This window comes from Saimiri boliviensis, chromosome 7 (genome assembly GCF_048565385.1).
Source record: "Saimiri boliviensis isolate mSaiBol1 chromosome 7, mSaiBol1.pri, whole genome shotgun sequence".
NCBI classification, from domain to species: Eukaryota; Metazoa; Chordata; class Mammalia; order Primates; family Cebidae; genus Saimiri; species Saimiri boliviensis.
This window is the reverse complement of record NC_133455.1, coordinates 38384684-38400753: the sequence shown is the minus strand read 5'-3', so window position 1 is coordinate 38400753 and position 16070 is coordinate 38384684. Positions and strand designations below refer to the sequence as shown.

The window sequence follows — 16070 nt, the reverse complement described above, 5'->3', positions numbered from 1 at the left end:
GTCAATGGAACAGAATAGAGAACCCAGAAACAAAGCCAAAGTACTTACAGCCAAATGATCTTTGACAAAGCAAACAAAAACATAAAGCAGAGAAAGGACTACCTATTCAACAAATGGTGCTGGGACAACTGGCAAGCCACATGTAGAACAATGAAAGTGGAATCTCATCTCTCACCTGATACAAAAATCAGCTCAAGATGAATCAACGACTTAAATCTAAGACCTGGACCCATAACAATTCTAGAAAATGACATCCGAAAATCCCTAGGACACTGGCTTAGGCCTTTTTTGGCTTAGGCAAAGAGTTCATGACCAAGAACCAAACACAACAAAAACAAATGGATGAGACTTAATTAAACTAAAAAGCTTCTGCACAGCAAAAGAAATAATCAGCAGAGTGAAGAGGCAACCCACAGAGTGGGAGAAAATATTCACAAACTATGCATCTCACGAAGGACCAATGTCCAGAATCTACAAGGAACTCAAACAAATCCAAAGGAATAAAACAAATATTCCCATTAAAAAAATTGGGGAAAGGACATGAATAGACAACTCTCAAAAGATATACAAATGGCCAATACACATATGAAAAAATGCTCAACATCACTGTAAGGGAAATGCAAATCAAAACCACAATGCACTACCATCTTACTCCTGCAAGAATGGCCATAATTTAAAAATCAAAAAATAATAGATTGTGGCGGGAATGTGGTGAAAAGGGAACACTTTTACACTGCTGGTGGGAAAGTAAACTAGTACAACCACTATGGAAAACAACATGGAGATTCCTTGAACTGAAAGTAGAATTACCATTAGATCCAGGATTCTCACTATTGGGTATCTACCCAGAGGAAAAGTTGTCATTATTATAAAGCAGGCATCCCCAAACTACGGCCCTCAGGATGCGCCCCCCTGAGGCCATTTATCCGCCCCCTGCTCCGCCACACTTCAGGAAGGGGCACCTCTTTCATTGGTGGTAAGTGAGAGGAGCACAGTATGTGGCGGCCCTCCAATGGTCTGAGGAACAGTGACCTGGCCCCCTGTGTAAAAAGTTTGGGGACGCCTGATTATAAAGACTTGAACACGCATGTTTACAGCAGCACAGCTGCAATTGCAAAAATATGGACCCAGCCTAAATGTCCATCAACAAATGACTAGATAAAGAAAATGTGGTACATTACATCCCACGCAATACTACTCAGCCATAAAAAGAAATGAAATAATGGCATTCACGCAACCGAGATGGAGTTGGAGACCATTATTCTTTTTTTTTTATTGCATTTTCGGTTTGGAGGTACATGTGAAGAACATGCAAGATTGTTTCATAGGTACACACATGGCAATGTGGTTTGCTGCCTTCCTTCCCCTCACCTGTATGTGTCATTTCTCCCCATGCTATCTCTTCCCACCTCCCCACCCCCCCGTCCCTCCCCCATTTCCCCCTAACGGACCCCAGTGTGTAGTGCTCCCCTCCCTGTGTCCATGTGTTCTCATTGTTCAACACCCGCCTATGAGTGAGAACATGTGGTGTTTGGTTTTCTGCTCTTGTGTCAAGTTTGCTGAGAATGATGGTTTCCAGGTTCATCCATGTCCCTACAAAGGACGTAAACTCATCGTTTTTGATGGCTGCGTAATATTCCATGGGGTATAAGTGAAGTAACTCAGGAATGGAAAACCAAACACCGTATGTTCTCAATTACAAGTGGGAGCTAAGCTATGAGGATGCAAAGGCATAAGAGTGATATAATGTACTCTGGGGACCTCGGGGGAAGGGTGGGTGAGGGTTAAAAGACTACACATTGGGTGCAGTGTACTCTGCTCAAGTGACGGGTGCACCAAAATCTCAAAAATCACCAGTAGTTATCCATGTAACCAAACATCACTTGTTCCCAAAAACTACTGAAATAATTTTTTTTAAAGAAACATGGGTTTTCCCTGTTTCTTTCAGTCTTCATTTCTGAAGGCTCATACGAAGTAAAGCTTGTATCAAATAAATTTGTGTGCTTTCCTCTTGATAATCTGTCTTTGTTATAGGGGTCTCAGTCATTAACCTAGTGACAGGTGAGAAAAAGTTATCACATATTCTCCACTACATTAACTTAACAAGAATTCAGTTCATTAGCTTCAAATTTTCTACGTGTCTCCTTAAAAAAGCCAGTTACCACTATCCTCCTTTCATTTCTTAACACACAATCCATCCCCATCCTCTATTTGCAACAAATTAATCCTGTTGATTCTTCTTCATCTGTTGGATGAATTTAATCATTCTTCCCCATTCTAGAGCCATCGCACTCCAATGCCAAATCTTAAATATTTTACACTTAACAGAAGCCTCCTAGACAGTGTCCCAGACTTTAGTCTTTCCTAATTCTTACATAGCCTACAAATATCATCAAGACAATCTTTCTCATACACTGTCTTCATCACTGTAACTCCTATGATAATCCTTATTTTCTGACTCAAATCTAAATTTCCCAGCTAAATTCACAGCCCTGTATTAGCCAGCTCCCTAAACAAATTCAAACATTTTGCTGCCCCACAGGGCCTCTTTGCTAGAGTCAATTAAGTTTACAGACCCTCAAACACGTTTCTACTTGCCTTCACAACTTTGTTCATACAGTTACGCCAAAATAAAATACCTTCTTAAATTTTGTTAATTAATCCACAAATCATGATCAGAGTCAAACCTGAAACCCTACAGTCTGCAAAATCATAAAACTATTTTCAGAGCTTTTAGTCACTCTAACAGTGAACATAAAGAGTAGCTTTTCCCTGTGTGTTTCATAGGTTTCTGCCTCCCTTGTGCTTGCCCCAGGATATTTACTCTATATACACATATATTTTTTTGAGACAGAGTCACTTCATTTCATTTTTGAAATGAAGTTTTTGCTCTTGTTGCCCAGGCTGAAGTACAATGATGCAATCTCGGCTCACTGCAACCTCTGCCCCTCCAGATTCAAGTGATTCTGAAGTTCAAGATCAGCCTGGCCAACATGATGAAACCCCATCTCTACTAAAAATACAAAAATTTGCCAGATATAGTGGCAGGCGCCTGTAATCCCAGCTACTCAAGAGGCTGAGGAAGGAGAATCGCTTGAACCTGGGAGGCAAAAACTGCAGTGAGCCAAGATCACACCATTGCACTCCAACCTGGGCAACGAGAGCAAAAACTTAATTTCAAAAATAAAAAAAGAAATTTCTACCTCAAAAATAAAAACTTCTGGAGGATAGTCTACCAACCAAAATTAATCCTAAGAAAACTAGAGAGATGCACATTTATGTTCAAGAATCTTCTTTATCATTCAATAAATGCTTACTGAGTACATCCTAAATTCCAGGTAGGAGTGGAGAATAGAATCAGTTCTTATCCTCATGGTACTTACTTAATAGTGGTGTCCCAATGGAAAAAGAGACTACAGGTAGTGCTCAACTTACAACCACCGTCGGGACCGCGGAACGGTTGTAACACGATTTGGTCCTAAGTTGAGTAGGCTATATGTACAGATGAAATGGTGCTCGTGGAGATGGTAGTGCTGCCAGAAGCTGGTCCGCACTGTTGTACGCCCAGCTGGGCAACATCTGCGCTGCCAGACGCGGAGCAGTCGTGGCTAGCGATTGTGGTCGTAAAGTCGAATGGTCGTAAGTTGCATAGGTCGTAAGTTGATCAATGCCTGTATTAAAAAAGCAGGTCATGGCTAGATGTGGTTGTTCATGCCTGCAATCCCAGAATTTTGGGAGGTCAAGGTGGGAGGATCACTTGACCCCAGGGGTTCAAGACCAGCCTGGGTAACATAGTGAGACTCCATATCTATAATTTTTTTTAAAAAGCAGGTTACAATTAGCAAGATATACCACACTCATAGATCAGAAAATTCAATACTATTAAGATAGATGTTAATTACTCCCAAATTTAATGCAATGTCATTCAAAACACCAGAGACAGTTTCACATAAAGTAACAAGCTGATTCTAAAATTCATTCGGAAACAGAGGGACCTAGTATAGCCAAAAAAAAAAAAGCCAAAAAAGAACAAGAGTAGAATACCAATCAAAACTATGTAGTATTACATCAGACAGTCACAAAAATCCATTAAACAAAAAAGAGTGTCCAGAAATACAGTCAAATATAAACAGTAATTGATTTCTGACAAAAATGCAGTCAATTCAGTGAAGAAAGGATAGTCTTCAACAAACGGTTCTGGAACAAGTGCCTTTTACACACACACACACACACACACACACACACACACAGAGAGAGAGAGAGAGAGCGAGCGAGCGAGCACGCGAGCGAACTTCCAAGTTGTTTCTCATACCATATACGAAAATAGAATCAAAATAAATCAGCGGCCTGAATTGAAAACCTAAACCATAAACCTCCTAGAAAAAACTACTGGAGAAAATTGTTTTGATCTTGGGTTAAGACTTCTCAGATATAACACCAAAAGCACAATCTATAAAAGAAAAAACTGACAAACTGGACTTCATCAAAATTAAGAACTTCTACTCTTCAAAATCCACTGTTACATAAATGAAAAGACAGACCAGACTCAGGGGAAAAACTGCAAATCATAAATCTAATAAAGGACTTGCACCCACAATAAAGAACTCTCAAAACTAAATGATAGGAAAATAAACAATCTAATTTTGTTTAATGGGCAAAACATTTAAATGGACACTTCACCAAAAAAGATTAAGTAAACATTTGTTTGTGTTTTCCAAGTACTCCAGCTTCCCCTTCTCATCTCCTAAATATGTGTATGTCAGGTTCACTGGCAGATCTAAATTGTCCCAGTTAGAATGAGTATGGGTGTATGTTTAAGTGCACCACGCAATGGAATGTCATGCTGTCCAGGGTTGGTTCCATGCCAGGATAGGCTCTGGCCACTGGAAACCCTGAACCCTAGAGCAGGTTAGAAAATGAATAAATGAATACAAATTACTGGAAAATAAAAACTGAAACGAAGTATAAAATCATGAAAATGCATAACAACATATGATATAGTACCAAAGCACTATTATCAAGCCTGCCATATTTGTGATCATTTTTGAACTACATGATATAAGAAATACCCCTTTTATTTTTTGCTTTGCAAATATTTATTTCTTGGTTTAACCCACCACCACTATGACCACTGTCACTCATTGGTTCACCAAAAATTAGATAACTATCTTACTTGTTTTTACTAATCTTTCTTAAACATTATAGCTCACATTTATTTCAATGTTTAATGTTGGAAGTGTTCTGGGTCTTTATTTAGAAGTTTGATGGTGTTTTCTTGCCAGAGATCAGCTATAGGAATTTAACTCTTGTTTTTATCAATTAGCCTAGAGTAAAGTTGGTTTCATTATACGTTATTTCACTTAAAGTCTGTTTCCAAGAACCTATCAATAATGTTATGTGACGGCTGAGCGCACGGTGACTCACATTCTGGGAGGCCAACGCAGGCGGATCATGAGGTCAGAAGATCAAGATCATCCTGGCCTACGTGGTGAAATCCAGTCTCTACTAAAAATATAAAAATTAGCCAGGTGTGGTGGTGCATGCCTGTAGTCCCAACTACTCAAGAGGCTGAAGCATGAAAATCACTTGAACCCAGAAGGCAGAGGTTGCAGTGAGCTGAGATTGCGCCACTACACTCCAGCCTGGCAACAAACCAAGACTTCGTCTCAAAGTAAAAAAAATAAAAAATAATGTTAAATGATGACATCCTGTACATAAAACACATAGTGGGAGTTCTAGAGGTGAGGAAAGAGATAAACAGGCAGAGAAAAAGTTTTAAAGAAATAATTGCCAAAAACTTACCAAATTTAATGAAAAACATTAATGGACACATCTAAGCACCCAACAACTCCAAAACAAAGAAACCCACAAACACTGAAAGACAAAGAGAAAATCTTTAAAAAAGAGCAAAAGAAAAGCAACTCTTCACATACAGGGCAACAACAATATTATTAACAACTTATTTCTCATTAGAAATGATGATATGGGAAAAAATATTTTTTTAAAGAAACAAAATAAAAAAACCACTAAAACTTATATATTCAGCACAACTGCCCTTCAAGATGAAATAAAGACATTTCCAGATAGACAACCAAAGACTAACAGAAGTCACTGCTGTGAGGCATGCCTTATGAGAAATACCAAAGGAATTTCTTCAGGATAAAAGGAAGTCACACCACAGAATAACTTTAATCTAGGCTGGGCACAGTCGCTCATGCCTGTAATCTCAGCACTTTGGGAGGCTGAGGTAGGTGGCTCGCTTGAGTCCAGGAGTTCAAGACCAGCCTGAGCAACATGGCAAAACCCCATCTCTACAAAAAACACAAAAATTAGCCAGGTGTGGTGGCACATGCCTGTAGTCGCAGCTACTTGAGAGGGTGAGGCAGGCAGATCGCCCTGAACCAGGTAAGCGGAGGTTATAGTGAGCCAAGATCATACCATTGCACTCCAGCCTAAACAACAGAATGAGAACCCGTCTAAAAAAAAGAAAAAGAATCTTCATGATAATGAAGTTCATTGGAAACTATAATTACATCAGTAAATATTAAAGACTCTAAAAATAAAATTATTCTCAATTCATCTGTTTTAAAGACATAAGACTACATAAAAGAATAATAATAATTGCTGGGTTTGTAATACACATAGCTGTAATATATATAGCACCAAAAAGAGAAAAGAGATAACAGGAGGGAAGTTTCCATAATTTATTAAAATTTAGTATTATTGTATTCTAAGTAAACTATAATAAGTTAAAAGGCATATTGCAATCCCTAACATAACACAATAGCAAAAGAAATCAACAGAATTAAAAAGATACACTAAAGAATATTTAAAACAGAAAGATGGTAAAGAAAGAGGAAAAAGCAAAAAACAAATGAGACAAATAGAAAACAAAATGAAAAATGCAGATGTAAATCCAATATTATCAACAATTACATTAAATGTGAATGAACTAAACACTCTACTCAAAGGGGGAATTATGTTAGGATGGATCATAAAACTTAACTATAGGCTGTCAAGAAGAGATAAATCTTCAATTCAAAGACATAAATAGGTTAAAATTAAAAGAATTTTTTAAAAAATACACTATAGAAACAGTAACCATAAGAAAACTAGAGTGGGTACAGTATCAAGAAACAAATATATTTTAAGATAAGAAATATTACTGACAAAGGAGGACATTTCATAATGAAAAGAGTCACTGTATCTATCAGGAAGATATAACAGTAACTGTCCATGTAACAAAAGAACTCCAAAATACATGAAGCAAAGAAAAATAGAGATAATTAAGAGAAATAGATAATTCGACAAAAATAGCTAAAGATTGCAATGAGTGATAAAACAAGACAGAAAATCTGCAAGAATACAGAAGACTTGACTAATCTCATCAATAAACCTGATGTAACTGACAGAAAATACCACCCAATGATTGCAGAATATACATCCTTTTCACACACACAAGGAAAATTTTCCAGGATACACTCAGTGGGCACAAAACAATTTAAAAAGTCGCAATAAAATTTAAAAGATTAAACTCATAAAAAATGTGTGATCTGATCACAATGGAATTCGTTGTCAATACAAAAATAAATCTGGGAACACCTCAATTATTGGTAAATTTAAAAACATACCTCTAAATGACCCATTGGTCAAAGAAGAAATTGCAAGGAAATTTTTTAAAATATATTTTGAATTGAATGAAAACAAAACACAGCAAACCAAAATATACAGAAGGCAACTAAGGCAGTGCTTAGAAGAAAATGTATAGTTTTAAACATTTATAGGAGAAAAGAAAAAAGGTCTCAAACCAATAATCTAAGCGTCTATCTTAGGAAACTAGAAAAGTAAGGAGCAAGGGGGACATTAAATCCAAAACAAGCAGAAAAAAAATTATTTTTAGAGGGATAATCAGTAAAATAGGAAATACAAATATGAAAAATAATCAGTGAAATAAAAGGTTGGTTCTTTGAAAAGGTCAACAAAATCGGGAAAAAAAAACTTTCGCTAGAATGACCAAGAAAATTAGATGCAAATTACCAAAATCAAGAATGAAAGAGGGAAAAATCATTGCCCATCTTAAATTATTAACTTAGATTTTTTTTAATACAAACTTTGTATCAACAGATTAGATAACGTATATGAAATGGACTACTTCCTAGAACATACAAATTACCAAAATTCTAGAAGAGAACATCTGAATAGACCTATAATAAGAAATGAAGAAACTATATTAATCATTTTAAATATTCCCATAAAGAAATGCCCAGGCCCCCACAACTGCACTAATGAATGCTATCAAACATTTAAAGAAGTAAGAGCATCCTTTGGAAACTATTTTTAAAAAAACAGAACAGGAAGCACCATGCAATTCTTGCTTGACTCCAGTGTTGCCCTGCTATAAAAGCCAGATAAAAGATCATGAGAAACCAACAGACTAATATCCCTCAGGAATACATATGCAAAATTCCTTATCAATATTCAGACAAACCATATTCAACAACATATAACAGACATTATACAGCATGGGCTTGGTACGGTGGCTTAAGCCTGTAGTCCCAGCACTTTGGGAGGCCAAGAGAGTAAACTGCTTGAACCACGGAGTTCAAGACCAGCCCAGGCAACATGGCAAAACCCTGTCTCTACAAATAATATCAAAAAAAGCTAGATGTGGTAGTGTGAACCTGTAGCCCCAGCCACTTGGGAGGCTGAGGCAGGAGAATCATGTGAGCCTAGCAGTTTGAGGCCACAGTGAGCCAAGATCACACCATTGCACTTCAGCCTGGTCACAGAGCAAGACCGTGTCTCAAAAATTAAGGAAAAAAAAAAAAAAAAAAAAAAAAAGATCTTATAGCATGACCAAGTGCCATCTGTCCCAGGAATACACGATGGGTTTAATCTCCAATAATCAATTAATATAGCATATTAACCATATAGCCATAAAATAAAACCCATACAACCATATCATCAGATGCAGGAAAAAAAAACATGATAAAATCTAATACCCACTCATGATTAAAAACTCACAACAAACTAGGAACATAAGGGAACTTTCTTAAATTTCTTCAAAAGGCATCTATAAAAAATATACAGCTAACTTTTTTTATACCTAATGGTAAAAAATCTGCATGTTTTCTCCCTAAGACTGGGAATAATGCAATTCACATTCAACACTTCTATTCAACATCTTACTGGAGGGTCTAACCCAAGAATTAAAGCAAAAATAAAGAAATAAGTAACATTGAGATTGGAAAAAAAAAGTGTCATTGTTTTGAGACATAATCATCTATGTAGAAACAATATGCAAAAATTGGTTGCATTTCTTTTTGCTAACAATGAACAATCTGAAAGCAAATCATGAAAACTCCATTTCCAAGAGCATCAAAATTATAACATTCTTAGGAATAAATCTAACCAAAGAAGTGTAAGATTTGTACAGTGAAAAGTAAAGAGCATTATTGAGAGAAATTAAAGATCTAAGTAAATGGAGAGAAGTACATGTTCATGGATTGGAAGACTTAAGTTTGTTAAGTTAGTGATTCTTCCCATATTGATGGATAGATTCAATGCAAATCCTACAAATATCAGATTTCTGTAGAAACTGACAAGCTAATTCTAAATTGTATATCAAAATGGAAAGAACATAGAATCAATTTTGAAAAAGAAGAAAATGTTACACTACTCATTTTAAAGCTTACTATAAACTGCATTAATCAAGAGAGAATGGTGGAGTAAGAATAGGTTTATAGACATATGGAACAGAACTATGAGTCCAGGAATAAATTCTTACATTATAGTCAACCGATATTTTACAAAGATGCCAATACAATTGAAGGGAAAAGAACAGTCTTTTTAACAAATGGTACTGAATAATTTGGCATTCACATTTTTAAAAAATGAACGTAGATCCTCTTCTTATACATATACTCAGTTAATTCAACATGAATCCTAGATTTAAAGGAAAGAGATCAAAGAAAACACAAGAGAAAATCTTTGGAACCTTGGATTAGGCAAAAAGTTCTTATACATAACATGAAAGTACATGCTACACACACACACAAAATGAACTTCATTAAAAACTTTTGCACGTCAAAAGACACCAGTAAAAATATGAAAAGCCAGGACACCAAATGGGAGAAATCTTTACAAATCTTATCTCCGATATTAAAAACAATACAAACTTTTATCCAGAATATAAAGAACTCTTACAACTCACTAAGTTCAAACAAACAAACAAACAAAAAAAAACAGATAAAAACTGGGCAAATGCCTTAAACAGATATTCCACCAAAAATGACTTACAAATAGCTAACAACCACACAAAAAGGTGTCCAACATTAGTGATTAAGGAAATGCAAATTAAAATTACAATGGGACACTACAAGATACTCTCTAGAATGGCTATAATTAAAAAGACAATGCCAACTGTTGGTGAGGATGTGGAATACTGATACATTGCTGGTAGGATGTAACTGGTACAGCTACATTTTGACAGTTTCTTTAAAAGTTAAAAATAAGCTTGCTATATGACTCAGCAATTCCACTCCTAGGAATTTACCCAAAAGAAATGAATACATATCCTCATGCTAAGAATTACAAACAAATCTCCAGAGCAGCATTGTCAATAATAGCCAAAAACTGGAAATAATCCAATGTCTATAACCTGGTGAATGGGAAATTCTATTCACCAGTGACCAGTGAATGGGAACCACTATTCCCCAATACTATTCAACTGGTGAACGGGAAATACACAAGAATACCATTCGACAAACTAGATTGCTTTGAAAAGATGACTAAAGTTTCCTTTCAATGTAAAGAAAAAAAAAAGAATACTATTTGTCAATTAAAAAGAAAAAGACATTGGTACATATATTAATAAATCTAAAAAGCATGAAGTGAAAGAAGCCAGACACAAAAGACTACTGTATCGTTTGATTCCATTCATATGAAATATCTAGAAAAGACAAATTTATATCAATAGAAAGTAGATCAGTGGTTCTCTGGAGCTGGAGGAAGGAGTTACATTAAATGCAAATGGGCTTGAGAGAACATGGGGGATTGATAAAATGTTCAGAAACTGCCTTGTGATGACACTTTAACAACTCTACAAAGTTGCTAAAAACCATTAAGTTGTACACTTAAAATGAGTGATTTTTATGGCAGGTAAAGCATATCTCAATAAAGCTGTTTAAAGGGGGCTAAGTAGAAAAAATAAGTTAACTTTTCCAAACTTTGGAAAACTTCGTGATAGTTGTAGTAATCAAGGCTGAGTTCAAAGGATGACCAAACAAAAAGAACCCAGGTTCTTAAAGATTATCACTGAGCCACTTAACTGACAATCTGAGAACCACCTATCTCAAAACTTATCTGTGAGATAATATAATTTCCTTGTTAAGGCTTTAAAAAAGAATAGTGTTGCTAATTCTGAGGGACACAGGACATGTTCATTCCATTACGGAAAATTTGAAATATCATCCATATAGGAAGATATCAAAGAAAAGGCAGGAATTCTGGTGGTTCTTGAAGATAAAAGAATATGATTGGGAATGGGAAAGGAAAAGAAGGATATGTAGTTCAGAAGAGTCATTAACAATGGCCTGGATGAAAATCAATAAAGAATGTCCCCTAAAAGTCAGGTTTACAACTTACCTTCTTTTAATCCATGCATGACTCTTTTTTTTTTCCCCCCACAAAAGTATTTTATGTATGAAGACAATGAGGACCAAAAAATTAAGTCACTGGTTCAAAAAATCAAGCAGCTAGTAATCTTAACATTCAATCTCAGGATCCAGGCTCCAAAGTACACTCTCTTTCCTTGTTATGCTGCTAAGCAAGGACTTAAACTACCCCCATTTGTAAGTTCAGATCTTTGTAGAGGGCATCTTTATTTAGATGGGTTTATGGTTTATAGGACTACATAGTCAATGTTTCTTGAGTAACAATTTCCATTTAATTGATAAACTAAACGTGATGTACATTCCTTCTTTGGCTTCCAAAATTATACCCTATTCTGGATTTCCTCCCTACTTTCTTTCTCCAACTACCCATGACATGCTGCTGTTCACAAGCGCTCTTCTAATTCTACACAACTCTCTCTGGAACCTCATCTATACCCGGTATTTCAACTACCACTGTTGTTGATGACTTTTCTCTCTCTCTCCAACTTCAAGAAATGTCTCCCTAGTTTTCTTTGACTAACTCCCTCCAGGCCAAGTTGAGTACTGCTCTGTACACCCTAAAACTACACTTACAAGATTCTAATGAGACATTCCTCAATTTTAGCATATTCTGTCTAGTTCTAGGCCAGGTATCCTTCCTACATGCCCCAGAACGTATTCTTATGTATCCTTAGAGCATTTCATGTGCTTTATTACAAATTACTATTTACTTTGTCCATTTCTCCGATCAGACAATAAGGTGCTTGAAACTTAGCACTATGTCTTATTCACAATCTCCCCAGTGCCTAGCATAGCTCAAGACACATAATAGGATCTCAAATACTGATTAAACCAATAAACAGGAGAAACAAAATTTGTTTCAAATAGGAAGTACACAATCTCTGAAGGAAACTTTCAGAGATTTATGTTTTCCAATGAGAAAATAGGCCAAGAAAGGTGAAGTGACTCACCCTTGGTCTCCTGAATCACAATTCTCTTCCCACAAAATTACATTCTCTATTAAATTGTGCTTATTGATCTAAGCTTCCCACGAAGCTCCAGAAGTAATACAAAAATGTTATAAAGAACCATTTCAGTCAGGCGCAGTAGCTCACGCCTGTCATCCCAGCACTTTGGGAGGCTGAGGCTGGCGTATCACAAGGTCAGGAGATAAGACCATCCTGGCCATGGTGAAATCCTGTCTCTACTAAAATACAAAAAATTAGCTAGGCATAGTGTAGTCCCAGCCACTCAGGAGGCTGAAGCAGGGGAATTGCTTGTACCCGGGAGACAGAGGTTGCAGTGAGCCGAGATGGCACCACCACACTCCGGCCTGGAGAAACGGCAAGGTGTGGTGGTGTATGCCTGTAGTCCTAGCTACTCGGAATGCAGGACAATTACTTGAACCTGGGAGGCGGAGGTTGCAGTAAGCCAAGATCACACCATTGTACTCCAGGCTGACATCTGGCAACAGAGCGAGACTCTGTCTCAAAAAAAAAAGTATATATTGTATGCCGCTTAAGTTTAACAATATCTAAAATAGCTGCCTTAAAACAAAGTGCAATCACACTTGAGAGAGACTGAATGTGAACACCAGAGATAGGCACTGCAACTTCGTCAGCAAAATCCCCATAGTTCAATGCTACTGTTTTCAAGGGTTGCTACGCTATACTGCAATTGTGTTACTGGGCAACAACTCAGAAGCTAGAATGGCAAATTCACCCAAGAAATAACTAGATCAAACAAATATTTATGAAAGCATTCTGAGACTCAACTTTATCTTTTACACCTTCAATTGAAGTAACTCTTTGTTATAAGCATCACATACAGAATTTTGAGTGAGACCGTAAAAACTACCTGGACATTTTTTTTTTTTTTTTTAAATTGGAAACAAAGTCTTGCTCTGTCGCCAGGCTGGAGTGCAGTGGCACAATCTTGGCTCACTGCAACCTCCACCTCCTGGGTTCAAGCAATTTTCCTGCCTCAGCTTCCCAAGTAGCTGGGACTATAGCCATGTACCACCACGCCCACCTAATTTTTGTATTTTTAGGAGAGATGGGGTTTCACCATGTTGGCCGGGATGGTCTCAATCTCTTGACCTCGTGATCCACCCACCTTGGCCTCCCAAAGTGCTGGAATTACAGGCATGAGCCACCACATCCAACCTACCTGGACATTTTACAGACATAGTTTGAGACAGATAGGTATTTTCCAAAAGGGAAAGGCCAGGTTTAGGTTCCTACTAACTCTGAATTTTAATCCAAAAGCAATCTGAAGTCACAACATACAGAAGGCAAATAACTGGGCATTTCCTCACTTTCTTAATTTCTTCCATCTTGGATTATAGCTCAGTTAAAAGAAATAGCAGGCCTAACGCAGTGGCTCACACCTATAATCTCGGCACTTTGGTAGGCCAAGGTGGGCAGGTCACTTAAGGCCAGAAGTCTGAGCAGCCTGGCCAACGTGGTGAAACCCTGTCTCTACTAAAAATGCAAAAATTTTCAGTAGGGTGTGGCAGCAGGTGTCTGTACTCTCAGCTACTTGGGAGGCTGAGCCAAGAGAATCACTTGAACGCAGGAGGTGGAGGATGCAGTGAGCCAAGATCAGACTACCATACTCCAGCCTGCACAATAAAGCAAGACTCCACCAAGAAAAGAAAGAAAAAAAAGAAAAAGAAAGAAATAGAAAAAGAAAGGAAAAGAAAGAAAGAAAAAGTGAGAGAGTACTAGACTTGACAGTCAGTGATCTCTCTACGACATAAGAGAGGGTAGTCCTGACGAAAAAAATATAATTAATAAAATAATACTTTACTAGGAACCAGGAAACTGATCACACTCCCCAAGCCCACTGGGGAATAGTGCTAGCATTCCTGAGAGCGTCCTTACCGCTGGTATTGTCATGGGAAATTCTCAAATACTCACTTTCTAGGAACAGAACCTTTACTTCTGATTTCGTGAATTCCTACTCTTTAATCTTTTTTATGGCTTACTGTTGCCATTCCTCCTTCAATTACTGTCTTTTCTACACAATCTTCTTACTTTTATAATACTATAGAAGGGGGGGAAGTAGAAATGCATAACTGTCATTGTATTAGTCCATTTTCTTTATAAAGGAAAGAGGTTTAATTGACTCACAGTTCCACATGGCTGAGGACGCCTCAGGAAACTTACAATCATGGCAGAAGGTGAAAGGGAAGCAAGGCACCTTCTTCACAAGGTAGCAGGAAGGAGAATGAATGCAAGAGGAACTACCAAACACTTATAAAACCATCAGATCTCATGAGAACTCAATATCATGAGAACAGCACGGGGGAAACTGCTGCCACGACCCAGTTCCCTCCACCTGGTCTCTCCCTTGACACACGGGGATTATGGGGATTATAATTCAAGGTGAAATTTGGGTGGGGACACAAAGCCTAACCATATCAGTCATCTTTAGGAAAGATTTATTCAGCAACTTCTACTTGGAAAAGACTAAGGATACAGCTCATCAAGATCTGAGGTCCTGCCTTTAAACAGCTTATAATCTAGTTAGGAAGTCAAAAAAGCTAAAATTATACAATAAAAGCATAAGTATTAAATAAATGTAACTCACAGATGCATACTATTCCTATGTATGTATGAAATCATGGTAGAATTGAACCTTAGAGAAAAGGTACAATTTAGATTTTAAGAAAGAAGGGATGAAATCAGGTCATGGGGGATAGAAAGACATGCAGACTAGTATGAAAAGGAGAAAGTACAGAGCAGGTTTAAGACATAGTGAGTAAACTGATCTGGGCAGAAACACATTTTCCAAAAAGAACATATGCTTGAAACGCAAGGGGAGAGGATTTCAAAGGGTTCAGCTTAAGTCAAGAAATGTGAACCTGGGTTAATAGAAGTTTTTTACACAGATTTACACACATTCCCTAAAAGCATATACAGGTTAAGCAATATGTGAAATTTACTTACTGAACCTAATATATTATGTATGACAAAATTAAAAGCTCATTTACTTTAGGCAAAGAGACAGTACCTGGGGGTGGGGGATTCTGACAATTCACTAAAATTCACTAATTTTTCTGTTAAGATTTCATTCAAAGCTTCTTTAATTAGAACATCTCATGACATAATGCTGATTTCTGAATACTAAGAATTTTATCATACACGTCATTCTTGATTTTTTTTCCTTCTCCATCTTGCCCAACTTTTGATTATTTCATTACTTCAACATCAGCATATAGCAAAGAAAAAAAGAAGAGAACTAAAATGAAGTTCATGGATTTCAGCAATACAGCAAGGGCATCTGATGAAAAGAACATTAAACTTCAAGTTGCAATTCCCATGATTAATAGATTGATTTCAAAGAAGTCATTTAGTCTTGTCTCAAATGTTCTCTCATACTTCCTTACTTGAAAGGTTGTTGATTCAAAAG

General features: G+C 36.9%; 1 protein-coding gene across 8 annotated transcripts in view; it reads right to left on the bottom strand.

Annotated features, from left to right (window-relative positions):
• Positions 1-16070, bottom strand: part of CEP83 (centrosomal protein 83) — a 171392-nt gene that overhangs the window by 153264 nt on the left and 2058 nt on the right. The window lies entirely within an intron of this gene.